The sequence below is a fragment of the Chiloscyllium plagiosum genome, unplaced genomic scaffold (assembly GCF_037043375.1).
Source record: "Chiloscyllium plagiosum isolate Xiang-an unplaced genomic scaffold, Cpla_swu_hap1 HiC_scaffold_15, whole genome shotgun sequence".
In the NCBI taxonomy this organism is placed as follows: Eukaryota; Metazoa; Chordata; class Chondrichthyes; order Orectolobiformes; family Hemiscylliidae; genus Chiloscyllium; species Chiloscyllium plagiosum.
Genome location: NW_028270153.1, coordinates 34,643,111 through 34,667,763, shown reverse-complemented (window position 1 = coordinate 34,667,763; position 24,653 = coordinate 34,643,111). Strand labels below are relative to the sequence as shown.

At 39.6% G+C, this 24,653-nt stretch overlaps 1 pseudogene; it reads right to left on the bottom strand.

Moving 5' to 3' along the window:
• Positions 1-4,132: 4,132 nt before the first annotated feature.
• On the bottom strand, positions 4,133-4,802 carry LOC122559960 (tyrosine-protein phosphatase non-receptor type 1 pseudogene; annotated as a pseudogene).
• Between the last annotated feature and the right edge of the window lie 19,851 nt (positions 4,803-24,653).

The window sequence follows — 24,653 nt, the reverse complement described above, 5'->3', positions numbered from 1 at the left end:
GATATGAAGGAGACCAGAATTGCATGCAATATTCCAACAGTGGCCTAACCAATGTCCTGTACAGCCGCAATATGACCTCCCAATTCCTGTACTCAATACTCTGAACAATAAAGGAAAGCATATCAAACGCCTTCTTCACTATCCTATCTACCTGCGACTCCATTTTCAAGGAGCTATGAATCTGCACTCCAAGGTCTCTTTGTTCAGCAACACTCCCTGGGACCTTACCATTAAGTGTATAAGTCCTGCTAAGATTTGCTTTCCCAAAATGCAGCACCTCGCATTTATCTGAATTAAACTCCATCTGCCACTTCTCAGCCCATTGGCCCATCTGGTCCAGATCCTGTTGTAATCTGAGGTAACCCTCTTTGCTGTCCACTACATCTCCAATTTTGGTGTCATCTGCAAACTTACTAACTGTACCTCTTATGCTCGCATCCAAATCATTTATGTAAATGATAAAAAGTAGAGGGCCCAGCACCGACCCCTGTGGCACTCCACTGGTCACAGGCCTCCAGTCTGAAAAACAACCCTCCACCACCACCCTCTGTCTTCTACCTTTGAGTCAGTTTTCCATGAGATCTAACCTTGCTAATCAGTCTCCCATGGGGAACCTTGTCGAACGCCTTACTGAAGTCCACATAGATCACATCTACTGCTCTGCCCTCATTAATCTTCTTTGTTACTTCATCAAAAAACTCAATCAAGTTTGTGAGACATGATTTCCCACGCACAAAGCCATGTTGACTATCCCGAATCAGTCCTTGCCTTTCCAAATACATGTACATCCTGTCCCTCAGGATTCCCTCCAACAATTTTCCCACCACCAAGGTCAGGCTGACTGGTCTATAATTCCCTGGCTTGTCCTTACCACCCTTCTTAAACAGTGGCACCATGTTTGCCAACCTCCAGTCTTCCGGCACCTCACCTGTGACTATCAATGATACAAATATCCCAGTAAGAGGCCCAGCAATCACTTCTCTAGCTTCCCACAGAGATCTCGTGTACACCTGATCAGGTCCTGGGGATTTATCCACCTTTAACCGTTTCAAGACATCCAGCACTTCCTCCTCTGTAATCTGGACATTTTGCAAGATGTCACCATTAATTTCCCTACAGTCTATATCTTCCATATCCATCTCCACAGTAAATACTGATGCAAAATATTCATTTAGTATCTCCCCCATTTTCTATGGCTCCATACAAAGGCCGCCTTGCTGATCCTTGAGGGGCCCTATTCTCTCCCTAGTTACCCTTTTGTCCTTAATATATTTGTAAAAACCCTTTGGATTCTCCTTAATTCTATTTGCCAAAGCTATCTCATGTCCCCTTTTTGCCCTCCTGATTTCCCTCTTAAATATACTCCTACTTTCTTTATACTCTTCGAAGGATTCACTCGATCTATCCTGTCTGTACCTGACATATGCTTCCATCTTTTTCTTAACCAAACCCTCAATTTCTTTAGTCATCCAGCATTCCCTATACCTACCAGCCTTCCCTTTCACCCTGACAGGAATATACTTTCTCTGGATTATTGTTATCTCATTTCTGAAGGCTTCCCATTTTCCAGCCGTCCCTTTACCTGCGAACATCTGCCTCCAATCAGCTTTTGAAAGTTCTTGCCTAATACCATCACAATTGGCCTTTCTCCAATTTAGAACTTCAACTTTTAGATCTGGTCTAAGTCAGATCGATCTCTTTCCTCACTATTTCCCTGGGTTCCCCCCCCACCTTACTAGTTTAAATCCTCCCAAGCAGTTCTAGCAAATTTCCCTGCCAGTATATTAGTCCCCTTCCAATTTAGGTGCAATCCGTCCTCCTTGTACAGGTCACGTCTACCCCAAAAGAGATACCAATGATCCAAAAATGTGAATCCTTCCCCATACACCAGTTCCTCAGCCATGCACTCATCTGCTGTATCCTCCTATTCCTGCCCTCACTAGCTCATAGCACTGGGAGTCATCCAGATATTACTACCCTTGAGGACCTCCTTTTTAAATTTCTACCTAACTCTCTGTAATCTCCCTTCAGAGTCTCAACCTTTTCCCTTCCTATGTTGTTGGTTCCAATGTGGACAATGACCTTCTGCTGACCCCTCTCCCCCGTGAGAACATTCTGCACTCTTTCTGAGACATCCTTGATCCTGGCACCAGGGAAACAACACACCATTCTGATTTTTCTCTGCTGGCCACAGAAACGTTTATCTGTACCTTTGACGACAGAATCCCCGAACACAATTGATCCCTTAGAACCCGAAGTACCCCTCGTTGCATTAGAGCCAGTCCCAATACCAGAAACTTGGCTGTTTGTGCTACATTCCCCTGAGAATCCATCACGCCCTACATTTTCCAAAACAGCATACCTGTTTAAAATGGGTATATCCACAAAAGACTCCTGCACTAGCTGCCTACCTCTCTTACCTTTCCTGGAGTTAACCCATCTATGTAACTGTATCTGAGACTTTCCCCCCTTCCTATCACTAGCATCCATCACATACTGTTGCAAATTCCTCAACGCTTCTACTTGTCTCTCCAACCGATCCACTCGATCTGATAAGATTTGCATCCAACAGCATTTAAGGCAGATATAATCCGCAGTAACTCTTAAACTCTCTTTAAACTCCCACATCTGACAAGAAGTGCATATCACTGCAAAGGCCATTTTTGGTCCTTCACAATCTACAGACCGAGAAAATAACACCGTCTTATTCCTCTACAAATACTGCCCCAGGTTAAACTAATAGCTATGGCTTATATTTTAAGTTTAATCAAGAGACTTATCTCCAAAAACATATAATCAAGAAAGAATCCACTGTACCCACTACTGCAGCCTTTCTCTTGGACAGACTTAAAACAACAATTAACTTCCCTGATCCCTGATCCCTGATCCCTCTCCCTTTCCCTGATCCCTCTCCCTCTACTGCACTGTTCTCACCATGTGCTTCCTTTGTCTGCTCTTCTTCCTTTTAAACTGCTGAAACCCTAAAATACCTCAAGAAAAGGAGCAGCTCTTACAGCAGAAATTTTTCCCGTCCTCCATCTTGGATTACCCAGAATCCTTACTTCTGTAAAATTTTGTTCTTTCAAGAATTTTATTCTGAGGTCAAAGTAACTGTCTAAAATATATCTCAGCAAGAAATATCATCAGTCTCCATATTCTCAATTTTATATAAATGTGCATTCATTTGTTCAGCTTCTGATTTAATTTGGATGCCAGTCTGTAGCCCAAGAATTCTTTCACCTTGATATGCAATAGTTTTATTTGGCCCATCCCTGAAATTAAATCATCTTTGCAATGTTATTTCTGAGTCCATGTTAGCTAACATGATTATTTATTTTCCTTCCTTAGAAAGGTTTTTTTTTGCTAGAATATCAGTCCTGTTGCTCTCTGGTGCTACTAAAGGGAATTTCCACATTTCATAGTCGAAATGGAGGATTCTTACATTCTGCAGCTAAAACTGAAGCTTTTTTGGAGCTTCTCTGGATGAATTCTGCTATCTGTGGTCCAGATAAATAGTTTATACCTTTACTGAATGAATTCCATTGCCTGTAGCTTTAATAATTATACTGCTTTAATCATGTTTTCTTTCTAGTTGATTTCTGTGTTCTGTGCCTCTAATAAAATAACTTTTTTTCTCAGATATTTTCTTGGATGGTTTGACTTATTTATTTATTGTCACGTGCGTTTTAACCCAAAATACAGTGAAAAATGTTGAATTGTGTCACCGCTCACCGACATGATCTTAAAACACAGAAAAATAAACCAAAAACATAAAATATGAAGGCAGAACATTAAAGATAGAAAGAAAAGGTGTTCAATGTTACAGTCCTTGTTAAATGCTCCACCATGAGCCTTCATCATGCTGCTGGAACGAAAGTCACCGCCCTTTGGCTCCATTTCATCTCCATGATACCTTTGTCACTATGCAGCTTCAATGTGCCTGGCCAATACAGATGGCACTGATGCTGCTGGGCACTGCACTGACCCAAAGATGACTCTGCTGCCACCATGAATCCACTTCGGGCCTACCTCCCCAATGCAGCCATTGCCGATGCCACCAAGTCTGTTACTGGGCATTCCCCATCACCTTCAGAAACCTGCGCTCAACGCAGATGCTGTCTGGAACCCAAACTCATTCCTGCCACCAACCAGGAGTCTGCGCTAGGTCCACTTGAGTCCACACTGGGCTAACATTCACCATCACCGATGCTGTCACCGTGACCAAGCTCTGTGCAGATGAAGCTCCCTTAACATACTTTGCTCTCTTTATAACAGTCATGTATGAAAATATCAACTGATCTGGAGTTTGAAGGAATCTCATTCAGTATTTTTGCATTTCTATTAATACTTCTCTGCCATCCACAGAGGAAGAATCATTGTATTTCTCCATCAAAACAAAACAGGTACATACTATTGCAGAGGTACCAGATCACCCAATGCCTGCATTACAGTGAATGGCAGCAGGTATACGATCAGACTGCAAGGAGCCAGATTCCCTCACTTTTAACAGAAAATTAAAAAATGAGGCAGGGGTTTCTGGTATTCCATAATCAGGCCAAGTAGCATAATGAGGATCTCTCTGGTCTCTCCAGTTGAGGTACGTTGTAATTGACAGTGTACTATGATTTCACATTTTCAGTCAACAATTTTACGCTGAACTGAGTGTCTTCAAATGACACTACTTTGTTTTCTTTGCTTGGTCAATACTTTTCACATTTTACTGATCCCTTTTCAATGGTACAATTCAACATCACAACTGCTCAGCTTTTGTGTTCCTATACCATTTGCCAGATGGTTCCCATTGTCTGCAGTTTCAATAAATGTATCTCTAGTGTGGTTTTAATAATTGAACTTGTGCTTTTTCTGTGACCGTAATAAGGTTTCTTAGCTTTCAACTTCCATTAGATCCTGGATCCTTGGGCATAGAATATTTCATACTATTGCTTTAAATCTAGCTTTGCGACTTCCCTGGGTTTGTGGCCTCAGTTTGAATTTCTTCAGAGGCCTTTGGTTTCCCTCACTGTAGCCATGTCCCATGGCATTGTCTTGTTATTGTGGCAAAGTTTGTTCTGAGACGTTAAGTATTTTTCCGTATTTTCAGCTTTCCCAGCCTGTAATTCTGTACTTTTTAAAAAAATGATATTCCAATTCTGTGAGAAGATTTGTAGCTCGGTGCTCGTTGTTGTGGTTCTGTTCGCCGAGCTGGGAAATGCTGGAGGAAACATCACGGAAGCGCTTCACAGGAGGCTCCCAAGCACTGAGGATGTCACCTAGACAGAGGACGAAACGTCTGCAACACAAATTCCCAGCTCGGCGAACAGAACCACAACAAAAATGATATTTCCTCTGAGGGATTTAAATTGGCTTACTCAGCAGCTATTGTCCATTTGTTGCCCACTGAAAACCAACACAGTGTTGGTCCCTCAGATCATTGTCTACACTAATGCTCACCATATGACAGGCTTGCTACCACCAACCTTTTTAAGGTAAGGATCTCAGGAACTGATTTGGTCTGGCAGGTTAAAGTAAAAATACTCACTAATCTAATGATGAGAGGTTCTTGTCTTAGACAAGTATATTGCAAGATATCAACTAAGTATATGTTCTATTTAAAGACATTGTCATAGAGGCTTTGAGGAGAGCCTGGATGGTAAGTCTTACTTCTCCAAAGTCCTAAGCACTTTTCCTATTAGGTCTGTATGTTATCCTCATAGTGGATGGTGCTTAAGTCATTCTTCAGCATTAATATTTTCAGACCGTTATACAGCACATTGTACTACAAAATTATTTGGTTGTATTCAACTTGATTTTAAATAGCTTTAAACATTGTAAACTATGTCAACCATAATTATTGATATTTAATATTACATAACTGATGACAGGGAACTTATCAATCTTCTCTTGCCTTATATCCCTGCAAGATCTCTTCTTGCTCCTCCATCTCTCTATTGCACTGGTAGTATTCAACTAAATCCCTTTGGATCTAGTCCTGAAGCACCTTTGAAAGAGATAGATTGTAATACAAAATTGTTAGAAATATGCACAAATGTACACCAAAAGTGCATAAACTCATCACAGTCAAGTTAATTAGAACCAACAACAGATCTGTTAAAACCAACTGACAAAACTGTTAAAGGCTGCTGTCAAGAAGACCCATCAAAATATCTAGATTACCTAGCAAATACAACAAAAAATGAATCAAATGAACTTAGAGAATGTGTCAAAATCACCTGTCAAAGTGGCAGTCAAAAGTGTGACTAAGAATTGCTGATGAGGTTTGTCAAAATGGACATGTCAAAAACACTAATCAAAATGAATTGTCAACCTTTCATGACATTTAAAAGTCCTGCCCTTTAAACCATTGAAAATACATCGAGAGTGTTAAAAAATCTTGCTATTTCACTCCATTGACATAAGCTTTGGCATTTCAATTAGTGATTTCTTGCTGCATGACTGATTTCACAAACATCCAATGTTATGGTGGAATGCTTTCCTTTTCACAGTGTGATGACTCTATGAAGTGGGATTATGTATGAATACTAATGCTTACGGTCATAACAGATTGTGCACTGGAATGAACTGCTTGTTCTTATACATGAATGGGCTTATGTGAATGAGAGATATTTTTCAATTTACTGAAATCTGTAATAAAGTTTTAGGTATTATTTCAGAAAACGTCATTTTATCTCACTTCTGTATGAGTCCTAGGTTTTGCTGATGTTGGATACTAGGAAAGACAGCATGGTAGGTATAAGGGCAAATGGTATTGGATGGATTGATATAAAACATGGGTTGGCACCAAAGAGCTTAAAGGGTGATGATGGTGGATTGAGTGGCATATCTTGGCATAGAGGTTACAAGGCATCACAGAGCATCATTTCCTGGCATAGAGTGGCTTGGGAGACATAAATGGAAGCATCACTACAACTTGCATTTATATAGTGCCTTCCAAAGTACTGGACAAGCACAAACAAAGTTCACCATTAGCTTGTGAATTTATACATGTTTGTTGCTCAAACAAAGAAGTAAGTTATACAAATTGAAATTGTGTGCGTCTCCAAAGGTTGGATAACAATGTTAGGTAAGAGGAAGGTAGATGTGATTCTTGGATGTTTCCAAGGACCATAACAACAGTTGAAAGCCAAAAGCAGTTATTCCTCTTTCATAAGGCTTTCTTGTATCTGCACTTCAAAATTTGGGATCAATATGACTTGGGCTGAAAATGTGTTGCTGGAAAAGCGCAGCAGGTCAGGCAGCATCCAAAGAGCAGGAAAATCGATGTTTCAGGCATGAGCCCTTCTTCAGTTATTATCCTGAAGAAGGGCTCATGCCCGAAACGTTGATTCTCCTGCTCCTTGGATGCTGCCTGACCTGCTGCGCTTTTCCAGCAACACATTTTCAGCTCTGATCTCCAGCATCTGCAGTCCTCACTTTCTCCATCAATATGCCTTGGGCCTGCTTCATCTTCACGAGTAATGCCCTCTATTTCTGATCCTACTAGAGAATGTAGGGTTAGGGTGGAGTTACTTAATTAATTGCCCAGGGTGGGAAATGTGCATTTTTGGCTGACCTTTGCCTGATTTTCTGAGGAAGAGGGAAAGGCAGCACTATCGAGTTATTTGCTTCACAGTTGATATCACTAGTTCACCAGTTATTATCTTCTATCTCTAAGGAAGCTTTCTGCTTCTAAGCAGGCTCAAACTGTTTATGCTGATTTTCTTTCTGACACAGGGAATTCACAAGTATTTCTGAATCTTGAGCAGTTTTGGTTTCTCAATGGTCCAGCTCAGTGGTATTTGGTTTTGTGAATCCTTGAGAAGCTTGAGAGATCTTCTAGGCTCCTCAAACATAGACTGGGCTACCACCACATCAGTCTTCCTTACATCCTCTCCAAACATCAGAACCTCATTTAATACAGGAACCTTCTTCAGCCCTGATGCTTCCCTGATATTGTATAAGTACAGAACTGATAGACTACTCCAAGGAGCTTTGGCTCAAGATGTAAAATGTCACCTGATGAGGCTTGACTTTTAAAGTGGGCCAGGTTTCCACAGAGATTATTTCCACCCCCTGGCTTTCTTCACGATTAAAACTACCAGTGGCTATGTACTAGGGCACTGCATTTGATGAACAGGTTGAGCTTGGATCAGAGTACAGGTTTCGCTTTGCCTTTTGCTCAATATTTTTATATATGCAGAGCCACCAATGAACAATGGAAATGAAACAAAAACTGAGAAAATAAGCATTCTTTCCTATATATATTCCCCACCTTTATGTAATTGTTAAAGGCACTATGTAATTGCAAGCTATTGTTTTTTAATTGAATATTGAAGAAATGTCTGCCAATTTAGATTTCATTATACCTGATCACAATCAGAATGTTGCACATCTGGGTCCTAAAATTACTCTGTGTGAGGTGAACATATAAAATGCTTAACACATTCATCTAAATCTCTTCCTCTGTTTTTTCTTTGAGTTAAAATTCTGCTAAAATATGGGAGAGAGGAATTTCAGATTAACTTAATAAGCATTTATATGTATCCTGTGGTGTCATTTCAAGACCATTATCCATTAAATGATAATTTGCCAGCATCAGTGAAATAGGTTTTCACCATTATTTGCCCATTTCTAAATATGTTGCTTTGAATGTACCTTGTTCTTTTCACAGAATCTGATAATCAAATTCAAAATATTAGGCAGAATACTATTTTGTTAGCAATGTTAAATTGTTTGCATTTATTTCAGTGGGAAGATATTTATTTCAGCTCAAGCTGCCATATTTGTTTCCTTCAAACTGCAGCAGCACATGACTAAAATGTCACCATCTTCATTCTGAATATGTCAATCATTGTAGCACATAGAATGGAACATAAATGATAAATGTATCTATTGTCTTTGTTTTCAGCAATTGCCCTGAAGAGTCAAGCGATTTCCATCAATAAAAGTACTAACAATGTTCAAACAAAATGTGAACAATAAAATCCCTGGTTCTTCAATACAGGAAGGAAATGGCATTCTGGTTTTTAATGTATCACATGAGTACTTTTTTCTATAACTGCACTGGGCAGAAAACATCAGAAGTCCATTCATGTATTTTTACTCTGTGGCTCAAAATGGCAGACCACACTACCAAATTTCAGGCAACACCTGTAATACCACAGTGTTACAAAGTAGAACCATCCTCTAGAAATTAAGACAAAAAGTTGATCAGCTGAAAATTACTTTGGCTATAAATTCTGTGAGCATGATCTTAACCTCCACAACCACCTGATGAAGGAGCGGCGCTCCGAAAGCTAGTGCTTCCAAATACACCTGTTGGACTATGACCTGGTGTTGTGTGATTTTTAATTTTGTCCACCCCAGTCCAACACCAGCACCTCCAAGTCCTGAAAATCACTTCATAGTTTGTTATATAAAAATATGCCTTTACCAGTCCATCCCTAACTCACTATGTCATTAAGCTCTCCTTTTCACTGTGTCTACATTTTAATGATTAGATTAGGCTGTTCTGGCTCTTCACGATACCCCTTTAAACATCTTACTGATGTAGTCCCTGCATGGCTGTGAGCGTCATGTACTTGTCAGGTCTTGTATTTTTCAAAGCAGATGGCCACTGCTGCAGCAAAGGTCTTTGCCAGTGCATATTCGGTTATGCACCTCCCCTCTCAGTGCTACACGTGAACAGAATACTAAACAATCATCAGAACAGAATATCAGTCACTAGGCACCAATGCCTCAGCATGAGACTGCGCAGACTCACACAGAATGCAGGACAAAGTCACTGCGAAACTCAGATTATGCCTCAATTTGTCTTTCCTTTGTGTTTTCTCTCCTTTTTAACCCTTAGGGGTTGAGTCTGAGCAGACCATAAATGGTCCAATCCTTTGGAGATCGACAGACTTCCCAAGCTATGCAGCATCTTTCATCAGAACTACTGCAGTCGTATCACACCCAAAAGCAGCAAGTTAATGTTGCCATGGCAATCAGAGGAATGATGTTCAGTGAAGCTGACACTGTCCCAAACTGTTGGGAACACATGCTGTGCTGCAATGAATTAATAACGCCAGCAGAAGGCAGCACTATTTAAGACTCTGAAGCAGGAGCAACAGCCTGAAAAATTCCAGGAATTTTCCACAGATCTGAAGGAAATGACCTGTACGTCAAGTCACCAACATTTTTTTTCCCGAAAGCAAGGGTTCCTATTTATAAATGTCCTTATGTCATTCTCATAATGACATATTTCTCATTAACAATGGGTGTGAACTCTTTGAGACCATCGTGATTTTACTTTGCTATGAAGGGCACAACAATTAGATGGTGTTTATAATGAATGAACAAGATGATCAACTGAAATATTGTTGCAGATTTGGACCAATCATCATGTCTATAAGTAATCAAGACTAATATGTCTTCCTAAAACAGTCGTCTATGAGAAGATTATGCCTAAACTATGAAAAATAGTTTTGTATGTTAGTAGCTTTGTTCACTGGCTCAATAGCCCTGAGCATACTCAGCTTTCTTGATTACATCAAAGATAGGAGAACATTGTTCATGGAACCAAAAAATATGGCAGGAAAGACCAAACAGGAATTTAGTTTTGTTTTGATTTAGTATCAACTTGGATATGATTGTTGCATGCAGAAATAAACATTTTGCTGCTCTGAGCAGTTCTTGTCTCCAAATATCAATTCCAGCTAGCATATATTTTTTGGTAGCATGTATAATTGAAATTGCCTATTCCCCTTCATAACAACACTTTTAACATGCTTTGTTGCCAAGTGGTTTGGGACACCTTGGGTGCTATATAAATGCAATCTCTTGATATGCAAACATTGATATTGGTAATTCTGTCCGTAAACACTTGTCAGTTCTAGGGGATGATTTTAACTCCCTTTGAGTTTTGAGCAGTGAGTGATAAACAAAACCTCTGGCTCAGGTTTTAAGTATGGTGCATCATTATTATTTCATCGATGGCTTTCCTATTCAATCATAGTAGAAATGTGAAGCCTTTCCACTACAATGACGCAATGTTTTGTACACCTGCCAAAGCTCACTTAAAGCATAAGTGCACTTTTTAAAGAGAGTGACTATTCCCTTCAGCCAGGAGAACTATTCATCAAGAAATGAATTAGAAACAAGCTCTCAGTATCTCTGAGTCTTCTATTAAAGCTCTGCTGAAGGGCAGGAGTGGGCAAAGAAGTTATCTTTCTGTGGAATAGAAGGAAAATTCAGGCATCCCATCATGCCATTAAGGAAGTGGCCAAGATACTAAACACCAACTTTGCTCATAGGACCTGATCAAATACAAGAAATGATTAAACACATTCAAAAATAGATAAAGTGAATATAGATACTTTTTAACTTAAAAATTATGGGCGTGTTCTTGAAAATCATTACTTTAAGTGAAACAACTTTAAGTGAATCACAAATTCCCATTGGAATCAATGCAAAAACTGGAGTTAGGTTCTGTAGAGCCTATCTTTTCAGCAACAAATTATTATTTTGTAATTTAGTAATATAAATTTCGTACAAGAGATAGTATGAAAATGGAAATTGCTTTTAGTTTCCTCATCTATTGTGATATTTGGAGACTTTACCATTGAATTCAATCACTGCTGCACTATTTACACTTCATGACCCTCTCTAAGCTTTCAATTATTTTTTTTAACTATCTTTGAACCTAAATCAATCTAATTGCATCCCTTACTAAAGCGGTTTGTGACAAAAAAGCATAGCACAGTCCCTAATTCAGTCTCAACTCAGTTGGATATGCTTGATGTTCACACTGGCAATATTGGTCACAGAACATGGACAGTGTTCACAGCTTCAACATATATTCCTTCATGCAACACAGAAAATTATACATGTCACCAATTTGGAATAATTTGGAATGTTGTTAGTCTACAGTTTCTTTTCTGCTGAGGATAGGGATGTGGTCATTAAGGGTCAACCTTGAAAAGCAAGCAGCATCAGTATCATTTATCAGACCACCTGATGACAATGTGCAATGTCATTGTACTCTGCTTCACCAGTCTTCTTTCTACCTTTGGTCATTTGGGGTATTGGAGTTGAGACTCCAACAGGAGTCAACTTTACCACAATAGCACAACTTACCTTGGTGCAACCGAGTGTTGCTGCAGTGTGGACAGTAGGCTTGGAGCAGAGAGGGTGATCAGATCATGTGCTGGCTGAGCTGCCGCAATGTAATGTCAATCTGAAATTCTTTATCAGACTGTTATGTCAATCCTTTAGTTACGTTAGAGCTATTCTTTATCAGACTGTTATGTCAATCCTTTAATTATGTTTGAGCTATCCTACTTCTAACATTTTTTTAGACACTGTAAGTAATGCTATTACTTTTCCCTTTTTGTATCAAAGATTTGTATCTAGATACTTGTACCTAGGATGGCACCATTAGAGGCAGCCATTGTAAAAACTTTTCACTGTGCTCAAGTACTTCTGTACTGGAGTATATGTGAAATTAAAGGGTATTCTATTCTATTCACACTTAGCAGCTTTAGTCTGCTATTCACACTTTGAGCTTCACCTGCAAGAGTTTTTAGACTGAATGGATGAGGGCTTTTATAGCACTATTCTGGTGCTGTAGACTAGTAAGCCTATGGGGTGGAAGCAGGCCATTCAGCCCATTGAGTCCACACCAACCTTCCAAACAGCATCCCACCCAAACTTACCCCCTTAACCGATCACTGTAACTCTGCATTTCTCATGACTAATTCACCTAGCCTCCACATCTCTAGACACAATGGGCAATTCAACAAACTGGCTAACTTGCACATGTTTGGACCATGGGAGAAAACCAGAGCACCTAGTTTCCCACTCAGGGAACCCAGTCAGACACAGGGAGAATGTGCAAAATACTTACAGTCACCTAAGGCTGGAATTGAACCCTTGTCCTTGGCACTGTGAGGCAGCAGCATGAACCACCATGATGCTCCAAACTCTCACATCATCCAGAAGGTCAAGGGCAGTAGATATATGGGAACACCACATGCAAGTTCTACTCACCAGCTTGACTCTCAAATATATTGTGTTCCTTTAGTGTTACTGGATCAAAATTCTGGAACTTTTCCCCAGTGGTGTTGTGGATGCATCTACAACAATAAATATTGTAGTTGTTTAAGAAAGCAGCTCACCACCATTTTCTCAAGGGCAATAGGGATGGGAAATGAATGCTGCCACAGCCAGTGGTATCCACATCCTGGGAAGGAATTTGAAAAAAAGTAAGCAAATCTCACCAGGAACCGCTGAGGGTGGGAGAGTTGGGAGTCAGCACTCAGAATTATGCCCTATTTACTTGAGGATCTGTTGGAAATTTTCTAATGGGAAACATAGCATTAAATTTGTTTTTGCTGATCACAAACTTGTCAAGATTAGTTTCAGTTATGTCAGGTATTACTGCATCATTTTGCTTTTAAAGCTAAAGGAAGGCTGAATCATGCATTGATCTAACTTCTATTTACTAATGTAAATTAGGCATATTGATTCTAGTGAGCATTTCTTGATGACACAAGTTCTTTAAAGAGATGTTATCACCTCAATTAGGAGTTTTGGCTCAGGTTGCGAAGAAATCATTCAACGATACCTCATGCTCAACCCTCTTATTTTGGTGAGCTGTTTCGATGTACTTCCTCATTCCTCATAGTAATTATAAAACTATATTTCTATTCATTTGCCCATACCTCAATTTTGTAGTACAAAAAGATCTTTGTATAATGATTTAGGAGCTATATAGGAATTAAGTGTGGGCGTCATAGAATCCTAACAGCGTGGAAACAGGCCATTCAGCCCACACCACACTCTGCAGAGCATCCCGCCAAGACCCACACCCCTACATTTCCCAAAGCTAATCAACCTAACCTACACATCCCTAGACACTGTGGACAAATAATCCACTTCACCCAAACATCTTTGGACTGTGGGAGGAAACCAGAACACCAGGAGGAAATCCACACCGACATAGGAAGAATGTGCAAACTCCACACAAAGGTGGAATTGAACCCAGGTGTTGTGAGGCTGCAGTGCTAACCACTAAATACCATGCCAACCAAAACAACTAGATGCTATAAACAACTACCCTGTCATGGCCCCTTTCAAAAATGATGAAGTATCATAAAGTAAGGAAATAGTGATGTGAATGCTGATATAAGAGTGATGAACAATCATGAACAAGAGTCTGAGAAGAGTAATGGTCTAGTCTGCAAAAGAGAGAGACGTCTTTTAACATTGTAATTTGATGCCATACTGTGTTCAAGACAAAATGGTCAAATGAAAGATGAAGTCAAGACCTGTCTTCAGACATAGACCTTAAACTAACATTACTTATTACAAATTAATACTAAATACAGCTGTACATGGTAATCATTGCTATACTCGGTCCTGATATTATTGTTACATTAGGTTAGGATACCCTAAAGTTCTCATCTAGTATAGTGTGGTGTAGTGAACTGGTGTTCTAACTCCACCTGCATGCTTGGTGGTGCTCAGCTTTGTGATATATTCACAAAGTTGCTCCAGGGTTCTGAAGTCATTTCAATACATAGATGTGCTTGCCTCCATATATAGAATGTACTATAGTGTAAATGACAATGTTTTGAAACACCTACAAGTGTCAGATCTGTCACTCATAAGAACAGGTTACCAGATGAGATGCTCAATATTATTCTGTTGGCCCTTCCTCATGGAGAGGCACAATGGTTAGCACTACTGCCTCACAGTGTCAGGGACCCAGGTTTGATTCTAACCTCAGGCAACTGTCTGTGTGGACTTTGCCCATTCTCTCTCTATCTGTATGGGTTTCTGTCAGCCGCTTGGGTTTTCTCTCTTGTCCAAACGTGTTCAAGTTCAATGGATTGGTTAAAGTAAATTGTTTACAGATGAGTAGGCTAGGTTGATTAGCTGTGGTGGATGAGGGGCCCGGTGGGTCCAGGCGGAATACTCTTCAGAGGGTCAGTGAAAATTCAGTGGGCCGTATGGTTCCTACCTGCACTCTAGGAATTCCATTCAAAATGGAAACAAATCACAAACCAACCTAACAACTTGGCGTCTTTGACAAAAACACAAAAGTTGAATTTGGAAGGAAACTTCTTCAAGAAGAAAGGTCAGAGGATTTATTTTGGTGGGGGACACACTGAGAATTGGTAGCAAAGCCACAACATCAGTTGAACAGTTACTGCCTCTTCCACAACCCTGAAGGCCCACAGAGAGGAACCCTTGGCTTTACGACAATAGACAACGCTCTTTGAATCTTACAACTTAATGTTGTGGGCCTATGAGCCATCAAGCCAAACATTGGATGTCTTGTTATCCAAGATTCCTTTGCCAAAATTTATATATGTATTGGACTGAAGAAGTAGGTTTGACATACCAAGCCATTCCCCTCCTGCTAAATCTGGTCATACCACTTATATCTGATCTGATGGCATTGCTGATGCAGCTGCCCCATTATATTCTGTTATGTTATTTAGATCAGTGGTTTCCATAACACAAACATATACAGGTCTCCCAGAGCCAGTTGGGAAATGCAAGTCCTGTCAAACTGCTTCACCTCGCCACATTTACAGGGAGACTTCAAGAGCCACCACTAGAGTTACTCAGTGCCTGACAGTGATGTTGAACATTTGCTAGAGTGGCCTTCAGAAATGACTACACTTATGGTTACACACCACAAGCAATACATAACATTTCTTTCAACCAGATGGGTTGAAATATTCACATAAGTTCCGTTGGATCAGTAATTTACTGGACAACCTCGACCAGAAGAGTGTATAATTCTGGTTGGCTTCCTACATAGTGAATAAATGCCATTGCCCATTCATGTTGTTCTTCGCCTTACAGTTATCAAAGTGCAAGGAAGGTGAAATGAATCCTCCAGAAAGCAGATTATCAAAAATACAGCAAATCCTCAGACCACACAACTGTAACAACATCAATCTATAATATTTCTATGGAAGAATTATACAAAAGCTTTTGTGATGCTGATCACAAAGCTGTTTGCACAGTTATCCCTCATGGCTACTGACCCATTTACATTTCAAGCTTTGGTATGGAGAGTGCAGTGCTCCTAAAGGAATATGAATCATCTTGTGACCCTGATAAAGCAGTGCACTTTTTCGAGTCTCTCGGTACTATGCATCATGTGAGGAAACAATAATAGAACTCAATTTCACTCATTCCATTGGAAGTGCTGCAGCCTGATTCACCACCTTGGAATGGCACAGAACTTAACCACATAAAATCCCCCATTGATCACCATAGACCAAGGTACTAGTAGTCTGCTCCATTTAGTACGGACATGATTGAAGAGAAAATAAAACACATTATCTTAATGAACTGAGGATAAATATCATGCAGAACATGGCAATCCTGATCCCTCTGGATCGCAAAACTGAGAAAAAAAACATGATGGAGCCTGAAATGTGGCATAGCAGTGGTATATAACAACATTAAATTTAAGAAATAACATGGTTCCCAAGTTTGTCCCTGGCTGACTTAGTTGTACACAAGACACATCAGCTCAAACTCACTCCTGACATTGTGGCATATGACAAAATATATAGCCTTTCCATAACTGGGGAAGATCCCAGACTGGCAGCTAGCTGTCAACTGATTTCACTGCTTTCTGTATGTTTTGAATCTTTGAGTGTCATATCCTGCAACATGCCTATCTCTGAATATAGAGTTCAAACTTAATGCTGACCAAGTTGGTTTCTGCAACACGTGATGCAGCACGTGATCAAGTTCTGAAACTCACCATTTCCATAACTGATTTTAAAATGAGTCTGAAAAAAGGTATATTGCAATTGGACCTCACAGCTGCCTATGATACAATTGGAATTTCATCCTTCAGGATTGAAAGTGATCATTCAGGATTGAAAGTGATCATCAAACTGTATTTATACATAAAATATTTTCAAATGAGACTGATGCATTATCACTATATAAATCTATCTGTGTCAGCTAAAACTCTGCTCATTGCAGGCACATTATATCAAGCAGTAACTCAAGTCTGTAGTTATTTCAGAGTTGGAAGCATTTTCATTGGTCATAGCAACTCTTGATAAGTTTTTGAAAGGAAAACAATAAGAAATCAGGAAAGCACACAAGAGTCATGTGGAATGTACCCAGATGAGGATTGGCCAAAGTAGAGTCCAGATAATCAGATCTTACATCGTATTCAACCACAGACTGATAATACACAAGTCTATGAGGGGAAAAATTCTTCATAGAATCTCTGGTGGTCACTTGGCTGCAGTGAAGTGTAGAGTTCATGCATAATAATCTGTATGGTAGGCAGGAATTTCCAAAGCAATTGAAGACTCTGCACTGACCTGTCTTTCTGTGCATTAAATAGCCAAACACCAGAAAAAATGTTTATTACCATCTAGTTTCTTAAAGGGCATTGGCAAGGTTCCAAACCACTTTGATTTTTTTAGAGAAACAGTGTACCTGATCATGGTGGATTATTATTCAAGGTGATTTAAAGCTGCCAGATTCTACACTATTTTTCTTCCTTTCACTTCCAACATGTGTATGTGCAATCCTGACCTCTGCAGCTGGCATGAAAGAAACCAGCTCTATAATTGGGTTTCTTGGTCCAGTAGGCTAGTCCAATCATTCCCGGGGGGCCTTCTGACATTGCCTCGTCCCCCGGACTGCAAGTTCACATTCCTCTCCTTGGACTTCTGCAGGCTTTGGCATGGCAAGTGGAAGGAGCTGGAGGATCCAGGCTCCACTTTGAGAGTTAGCTTTTGGTTATGTTATGTGTGGCCATTCCTTCTATGGGTTTCTGCTCTCAGTATCTTGTCTCCCTGAAGTGGGGGGGGGGGGGGGGGGGGGGTACCTAAAGTGAGGTCAAGGTTGCTTATTCAGCTCTTAACTTGCCATTGATATTGAGCACCTATGGCTACAGTGTTGCAGTGCAGGACTGTGTGCAAATTCATCAAACACTCTGTGTTATGGACCTGGTTTTCTGCAGTGATCACCAAAATCTCCAAGGAAGCAACCAGATGCATACATGCCAGAGCCTGCATGATACTGAAAATGAGGTTTGTGTCCTACATTCCTAATCCAGTTTCCTGACTGCCTCTGACAAACTGCTTGCTGAATCTGTGTTTCTCTGCATGTTTTGACAATGTCATTAATGCCTGAGACCATGAGATCATCTTCTGCCTGGAGTTGAACACATGCCTCATCTCCAGCAGGTTTCTCAGAGCCTGGAAGCTTGGTGTTTCTTCCTCGACCAGCTGAGGAAATGTGTCAATGATGGCCTCACCGGATTTGGCTCCCCAGTCTAATCTGCACAGCTTACCCACTCAGGTGTACGCCTCTGGGCTGGTAGAGAATGCAAGTGTATGCCTTGCAGGTACATCGTCTGAAGGTGGAGTGGCTTCCACTTCAGAGATGGAGATAGATCTAGAGGTTTCTAATGCTTGCCTCTTTGGGGCAGAGGTTCACTGGGTGCTGCCAATACCTCCACAAGAGAAGGAAGGAAATTAGTTGTGGAAGAGGGATAAAAACTTGTGCAGCTTAAGAATGAGTTAGTGTCAGTTTTACTTGGAGAGCAGTACAGCACAATGAAGTACACAGAGTCAGTTCCCTATGGAGGTCTCACCATTTCCACATGAACAGTTGTGGTCTTCTCTGGTTAGCGTTGCTATATTTTCCTTACATGGTGGAAGTGACACAGCCCCCCTCCCACATAACTGATCTTGCTCTCTTGGACTGTTTACAGGGCAGTCATGACTGCAGTAGGACAAAAGGAGGACTGAGGCTAATGGAGGTGGATGGGGAGCCATTAGCAATAATGCAGGAGCAGGAAAAGTGATGATGTGTCCACGGTAAGTAGGAAGCATTGAGAGCAGGAAGGGGGAGTTAATATTTTGGGAGGATGAGGTGAGTGAGAGCTGTTGAGTGGACATGATCCATCAATAGTGAAAGTTGTAGTCCATGACCTTTGATGAGAGTTAAGTGCAGTGGCAAGGTTAGTGGGATCAGGAGTCCTTTAGTGTGAGGGAGTAGGGAGAACATAGCATTCTTATGGGTGCAGAAAATCATTAACTGTTTTCCTGCACTGATGGGCATTGCATTTTACCCAGGACACTGCATTGACCCATCCCACCACATCGCTCAGGCTGGGTGTGACCACTTAATCCATCAGCAACTCCAGGTCTCTGTCGATGAACCGAGGAGCCAAACTGGTTTTCTGGGACATTTTCTCGAGGGTGACAGTATACAGGAACACTGTGTAAGGGACAGTTCCTGACTTGCAGTGTCTGAAATGGTATGCAGCTGTGTTTAAGCATGGCACCTACAGCATGGACACTGGAACATCTTGACTGTGGCAAACACTTCCACCTCTCTTGTGATCTGATTCGACTAGACTGATGTCAAATAGCCAGATTGCATCATTAATCAGGTGAGCATCGGAAAATTGCAAGGAAAACGTCACCGTAAATCATGGCAAACCCAGCACCATGTGTCTCCCTTGAAAAAACACTTTGTCTGAAAATGGAAAAATCCAATCCCTAATTTAGATGTTTAAGTTACAAGCAAAAATGTAATAATTTTATATTATTGAAGCTACTACATTTGTGTAAGATAAAAAGTACTTGAGCTACATTATTGGATATTCTTTATTTTAAATATCTTTCAACTAAATTACTATCATCTGCTTAAAAATTATATTAGAAGATAATATTTTAACTCACTGGTTTATAGAGATCTCTCATCTCTGATAACACACTTTGTTTTATTTTCTATTTCCTCAACTAAATATTCTCATCATCATTTCATTATAATCATGTTGAATTTTCTGATCTCAATTGCTCCATAGATTTAAGATTAATTAAAGTTCTGTTCCAAGAGACGCTGGATATATGACTGGATGATGGTGATAAGACTAGTAATACAGAAGCAAGAAGCATTTTGTCAAACAATAATGTAGAAACAGACAAACATTTTAGTGATAGAAAGAGAAAGGATTGCACAGAATGGAGGTTGGGTAAGTATGACAATAACAGAATACTCACTGAGACTGGGAAACAAAGGACAACACAAACCTGGTGGAGTATTTTAAAATCTTTTTTCCAACTAAAATGCCATCTTATTGTATCAAGGGTGTCTATAGCTCTTAGTACCAGAATATATCAATGACTTCCTGGATTGCAAACTATTGTTCTTTATCAAAGGCAGAAGAAGTTAAATTAGGACTACTCAAACTTCCATTGTATCATTCACTATTAAAATTGTGGTGTACATAGTTAGATTAATTAATGTTTTGATATTCATAATGTTAAGTGGCTCACTGGCAATTTGAGAAGAGTTAAGACTGTTGTTAGAGATGAATCGTAATTGGTTTTTCTCTCACTAACAAAATTACATTCTAAAGAATTACTATTTCAAATCTATCTTATTACCTGTTGTTAGGATGACATAAGATACAATTTAAAAAAGAGACACTGTCATTTTCCAACAATAAGGCCAAATATTGGTAGGAAATAGTGGTCGTCAGAAACAAAAGCAAGTGTAGGTAATTTGACCTTTCAAAACTACTCCTCCCTACAAAACTATCATGTCTGATATTCAAACTCAATTTCGCCCTCCATCCTCCAAGTAGTATGCTTTATTTCAACATAAATCACCTCCCAGATTGCTGAAGAACAGTCATCAATGTCGCATTTTATAAAGTATTAGTTGGCAAATGGTCAAAAAGGATGTCTTGATCTATGAATATTTGAGAAATTTTAAAACTAATACTTTGTGGTTACTTTTAGAGGAATAATTCAAAATTAGTTTCCAATATCAGAAATATGGCAAATGTGGGCTGGTTATAGTTATCACGGCGTATTGTGCATTCTATGCTTCAGAGTTATGTAGAGAAGACACACGCTGAGTTTTTGGTTGAACAGGATATTATTACAAATGTTTTAAAATGCATGCAGCTACAAGCTTACTTTCAGTTTCTCTTTCCCCACATCCAGTTGACCTCGAGCATAAAGCACAGATGACAAACAACAAATACATTGTTAATCTCAAATAATTGTGCACAACATCTTTCCCCTTTGTTAAAGTAAAAGATATGTTTGCTGTTCATGATGGTTTAATTTCGAATATGTACATCTTTTTTTTCTGAGAAATCTTTTCACTCTAAATATAAAAGTAATTTTTGAGACATTTTTGCTGATGATGGTACCAAAATTTAAAAATTTGAAGTTGTGCTTCTTCGTGGCCATGTTAATGAGGTAGGTGATCAATATCACAGTCACTAATCAGAAAATGTATCCTTATGGTCACTGTCCTTGAAATCTCCTGATCAGCTGGCTATGACTCACTATTTATTGTTATCCAACAGATAAGTTTTGGCATCAGGCAACCACTTCAATCTGCTTTGATTCTGATAATGTAAGCTTGTTGCCATGATTTGGTCATTTGGTGTGCACCCAATCTCCAACTCAAATCATGCTTTCTTTCGATATTTTTGCTTGTGAAAGTACGTTTTTGTTTTACCTTGTTTTGTGATTAATTCTGCTTTGACTCTATTTTTGTTAAATAACAGTTAAACCTGGAAAATGGTCAGTAATATACAAACATTGCAGTAAGCTCAACCTGTTTCTTTCCAGTCAGAGAATACAGGGTGGTTTGACATGTGCAAATATGGTTATGAATGAATTATTAAAATGCTATCCTGATGCATTGATCAATGCTGCCTTTCAGTATGGGTTGTATCACAATGTCAGTTGGTGGTGAACTGCATTGCTTGCTAGGAACTCTGTGAACAGATTGGAAACAAACTGCAGTCTATTGTCTGTAGATATAGCCTCTGTCAAATCCAAATTTGTAAACAGCTTGTCTAAAGTGCCAACAATGAAACTGATGGTTATGAAATTTGTTGTAGCAACCTCTGACATTTTGGTGACTGGGTCCTGCTTGCATTTCTCCAAAAATATTTACCTGTTCTTGGCTGGTCAAAGACTCAGATATAGATTTTAGGACATGTTCAGCATATTTACTACCCAAGTATGCATGCTGCACAGTTTCTAATGAACACTTCTAATCTTATGATCCAATGCTGACCACCAGACAACTTCATTGGGTTAGTGTTTTGTCTTATTGACATTTGAATGTCCTTCATGAGCAAAGCCTAATACACATCACATTGCTATAAAGCTTTCAGGATATACAACTAGGTTTTGCATTCAATACAGTTCTAATAGAATAATGTAAATTGACTGGATACTTTTGGTGTGCAGGACCAGTTCTTCCATTATTTTATAAGGACATTCAATTTTTAGGTAGTGGCTTACTTCATGCTATAATTTGTCTGTTGTAGATTCAGTCTTCAACTCTTTTTGCATAGCAAAATTTGAAATTGCATGTGAAATCACTGTGATCACATGGTCTTCAATGTTGCAAGTTGTTTTGCTACTGCTAACACTGTGTGCAATAGAAATAGAACTGAACATGTCAGTCACTTGGTTGTATGACTATACGACCTTACATTTGGGCTGATGGAGATGACCTCACCATCTGGAGGTATGAAGAGGTTGATGACTAGATCCTGGCACTACTAACAACATAGTTAGTGCTTGATGATCACTACAGAGAGAGAACATTCCATCATAGAAGTATATGTGCCAATGTTTACAAGTGAAGGTGCAGGCTTCTGCTTTCCTCTCTCCAGTAGCGTATTTTTATTCACTTTTTGACAGTCATATAAGTGATTGATCATTCACTTCCTTCAATGTACTGTTGTAGTTTAGGTCAGAAACAGATGAATAGCTTTCAGATTGTCACGAGTAGGCTTTCCTCCAATTGCTGTAATGTCGTATCATAGGAAGTCAATATCAGATTCAACAAATATGCTTTCATCCTTGTTGAGCATCAGTAAAGTGAGTAAAATGAAAGCCACTGTTAACTGTTGATTGTTTCACTTTGGCTTTTCCATTGACATTGTCAAGTAGTTTGAGGATCACTTCAATGTCTGACATGACTAAAAAATTGATTTCTTGGAATGTACTAGATGCTGAAATTAGTCCAAAGGACATTTTGTGGTGCCAAAACACAATTTGCGAGTAACAAAAGCTGTAAAATATCAGTTTACTCCACGAGAGGTATCTGAGGCTAGCTACATCTCATCTCAAGTTTCATGATGACTACAGAGTAATGGAATGATGCAGATAGTTTTTGGATCATATGAAATGGATACTTGTCTAGAATGATTACTTTGTTAACAACCTTAAAGTTAACATATTGTTTAAGTTCACACATTGTTTAAGTTTACCTTTTTGCATTGCATGATTATTAGTTGTGATATCCAGGGGGATAAGGTGATTTGGATAACAACAGAGTTTATTGCTGAAAATATATTTCATGCATTCATTGGTTAGGACTGATAGTGAAACGCCTACAATCTTGGCTGAGCAAATATGCTTTTATGACTTGATTCCTTAGCATCCATGATGCTATACATTTGTATTTCACTGACAGGAATAGATTCCTTCATGCTTTGAAATGATGAAGTCTTTTTATTAAACAAACTGCATATCTTTATAAAGTGATCAATTTTTGAGAACAAATTACAGTTTTCCTTTAAACTGAATGTGCTGTTGGAAATCAATCAATAAGATTACAATATCGACATATTTTTGAAGTTATCTGACCATGATGGAGCAAGTATGGATGAATCTGAAGGGGTCACCTTGTCTGTAACTCTTCTATTTGTATTCCTTGAGCAAGCTGTTCTTGAGACTTAGCCAAGAAACATAAGATTCCACATTAGTGCAAGTCATTTTGAATCTTGCTGCAAAGCCAAGAGTTTTCTCACAGTATCTTATAAAATTTACTATTTAATTGCTGTTTGAGACATTGCAGCAAGAATCATGCCCTATTTCCACTCCATCTTATCATGCACAGATTTCAGATCAATGCTCTGAGCAGGGTCCTCCATTAGACCATTAGAGAGCTTTTGGCCATGCCATCTTTCAATGCCTGCTGCACATCCCCAGGCATCCTGCCAACTGAAAGCTGTGCTGCTCAACTGTGTTGGATATTAATAGAGATGGAGGAGAAGGGGAAGCTGGCACTATACTTTTCAAAGAGGGACCTGAAGGTCCTTGTGATTAGGATGGTGGTATTGACAAGAGTCAACTTTTCAGAGGACCAGCAGATGCCAAACACTTGTCAACTCTCTGCAGTGGTTACATAAACCAGGCTTCAGATACCATTACTACCAAGTAGCTGTAATGTCTTCTGCCCCTCATGTCCTACAAATGCATCCATCCTTTTAAGGATCTCCTGTCTCCCATAGACAGGAATTCCTCCACCACCTAGGGTCATTATGAGGAAGCTGTGGAGGACTTGTTGTCTGAACTGCCTACCTGAACCCCTTTTCTCAGTACTCCCTTCCCCTAGATTCCCCTTCCCCAAGTCCTCCTTCCACTATCCCCTTCCTCTGGCCCTCTTTACTGAAGCCCCTCTTTCCTTGAATCCCCCTTCCCGTGGCTCTCCTTCCCCCACCTCCCCCTTCCACAGCCATCTTTAACTCAAACTCCTTCACCTGGATTGTCCTTTGTTTTTATTAACCATGGTGATGGGATAACTGTGGTCTGCCTCCATGACCTGACCTGACCTGCCAG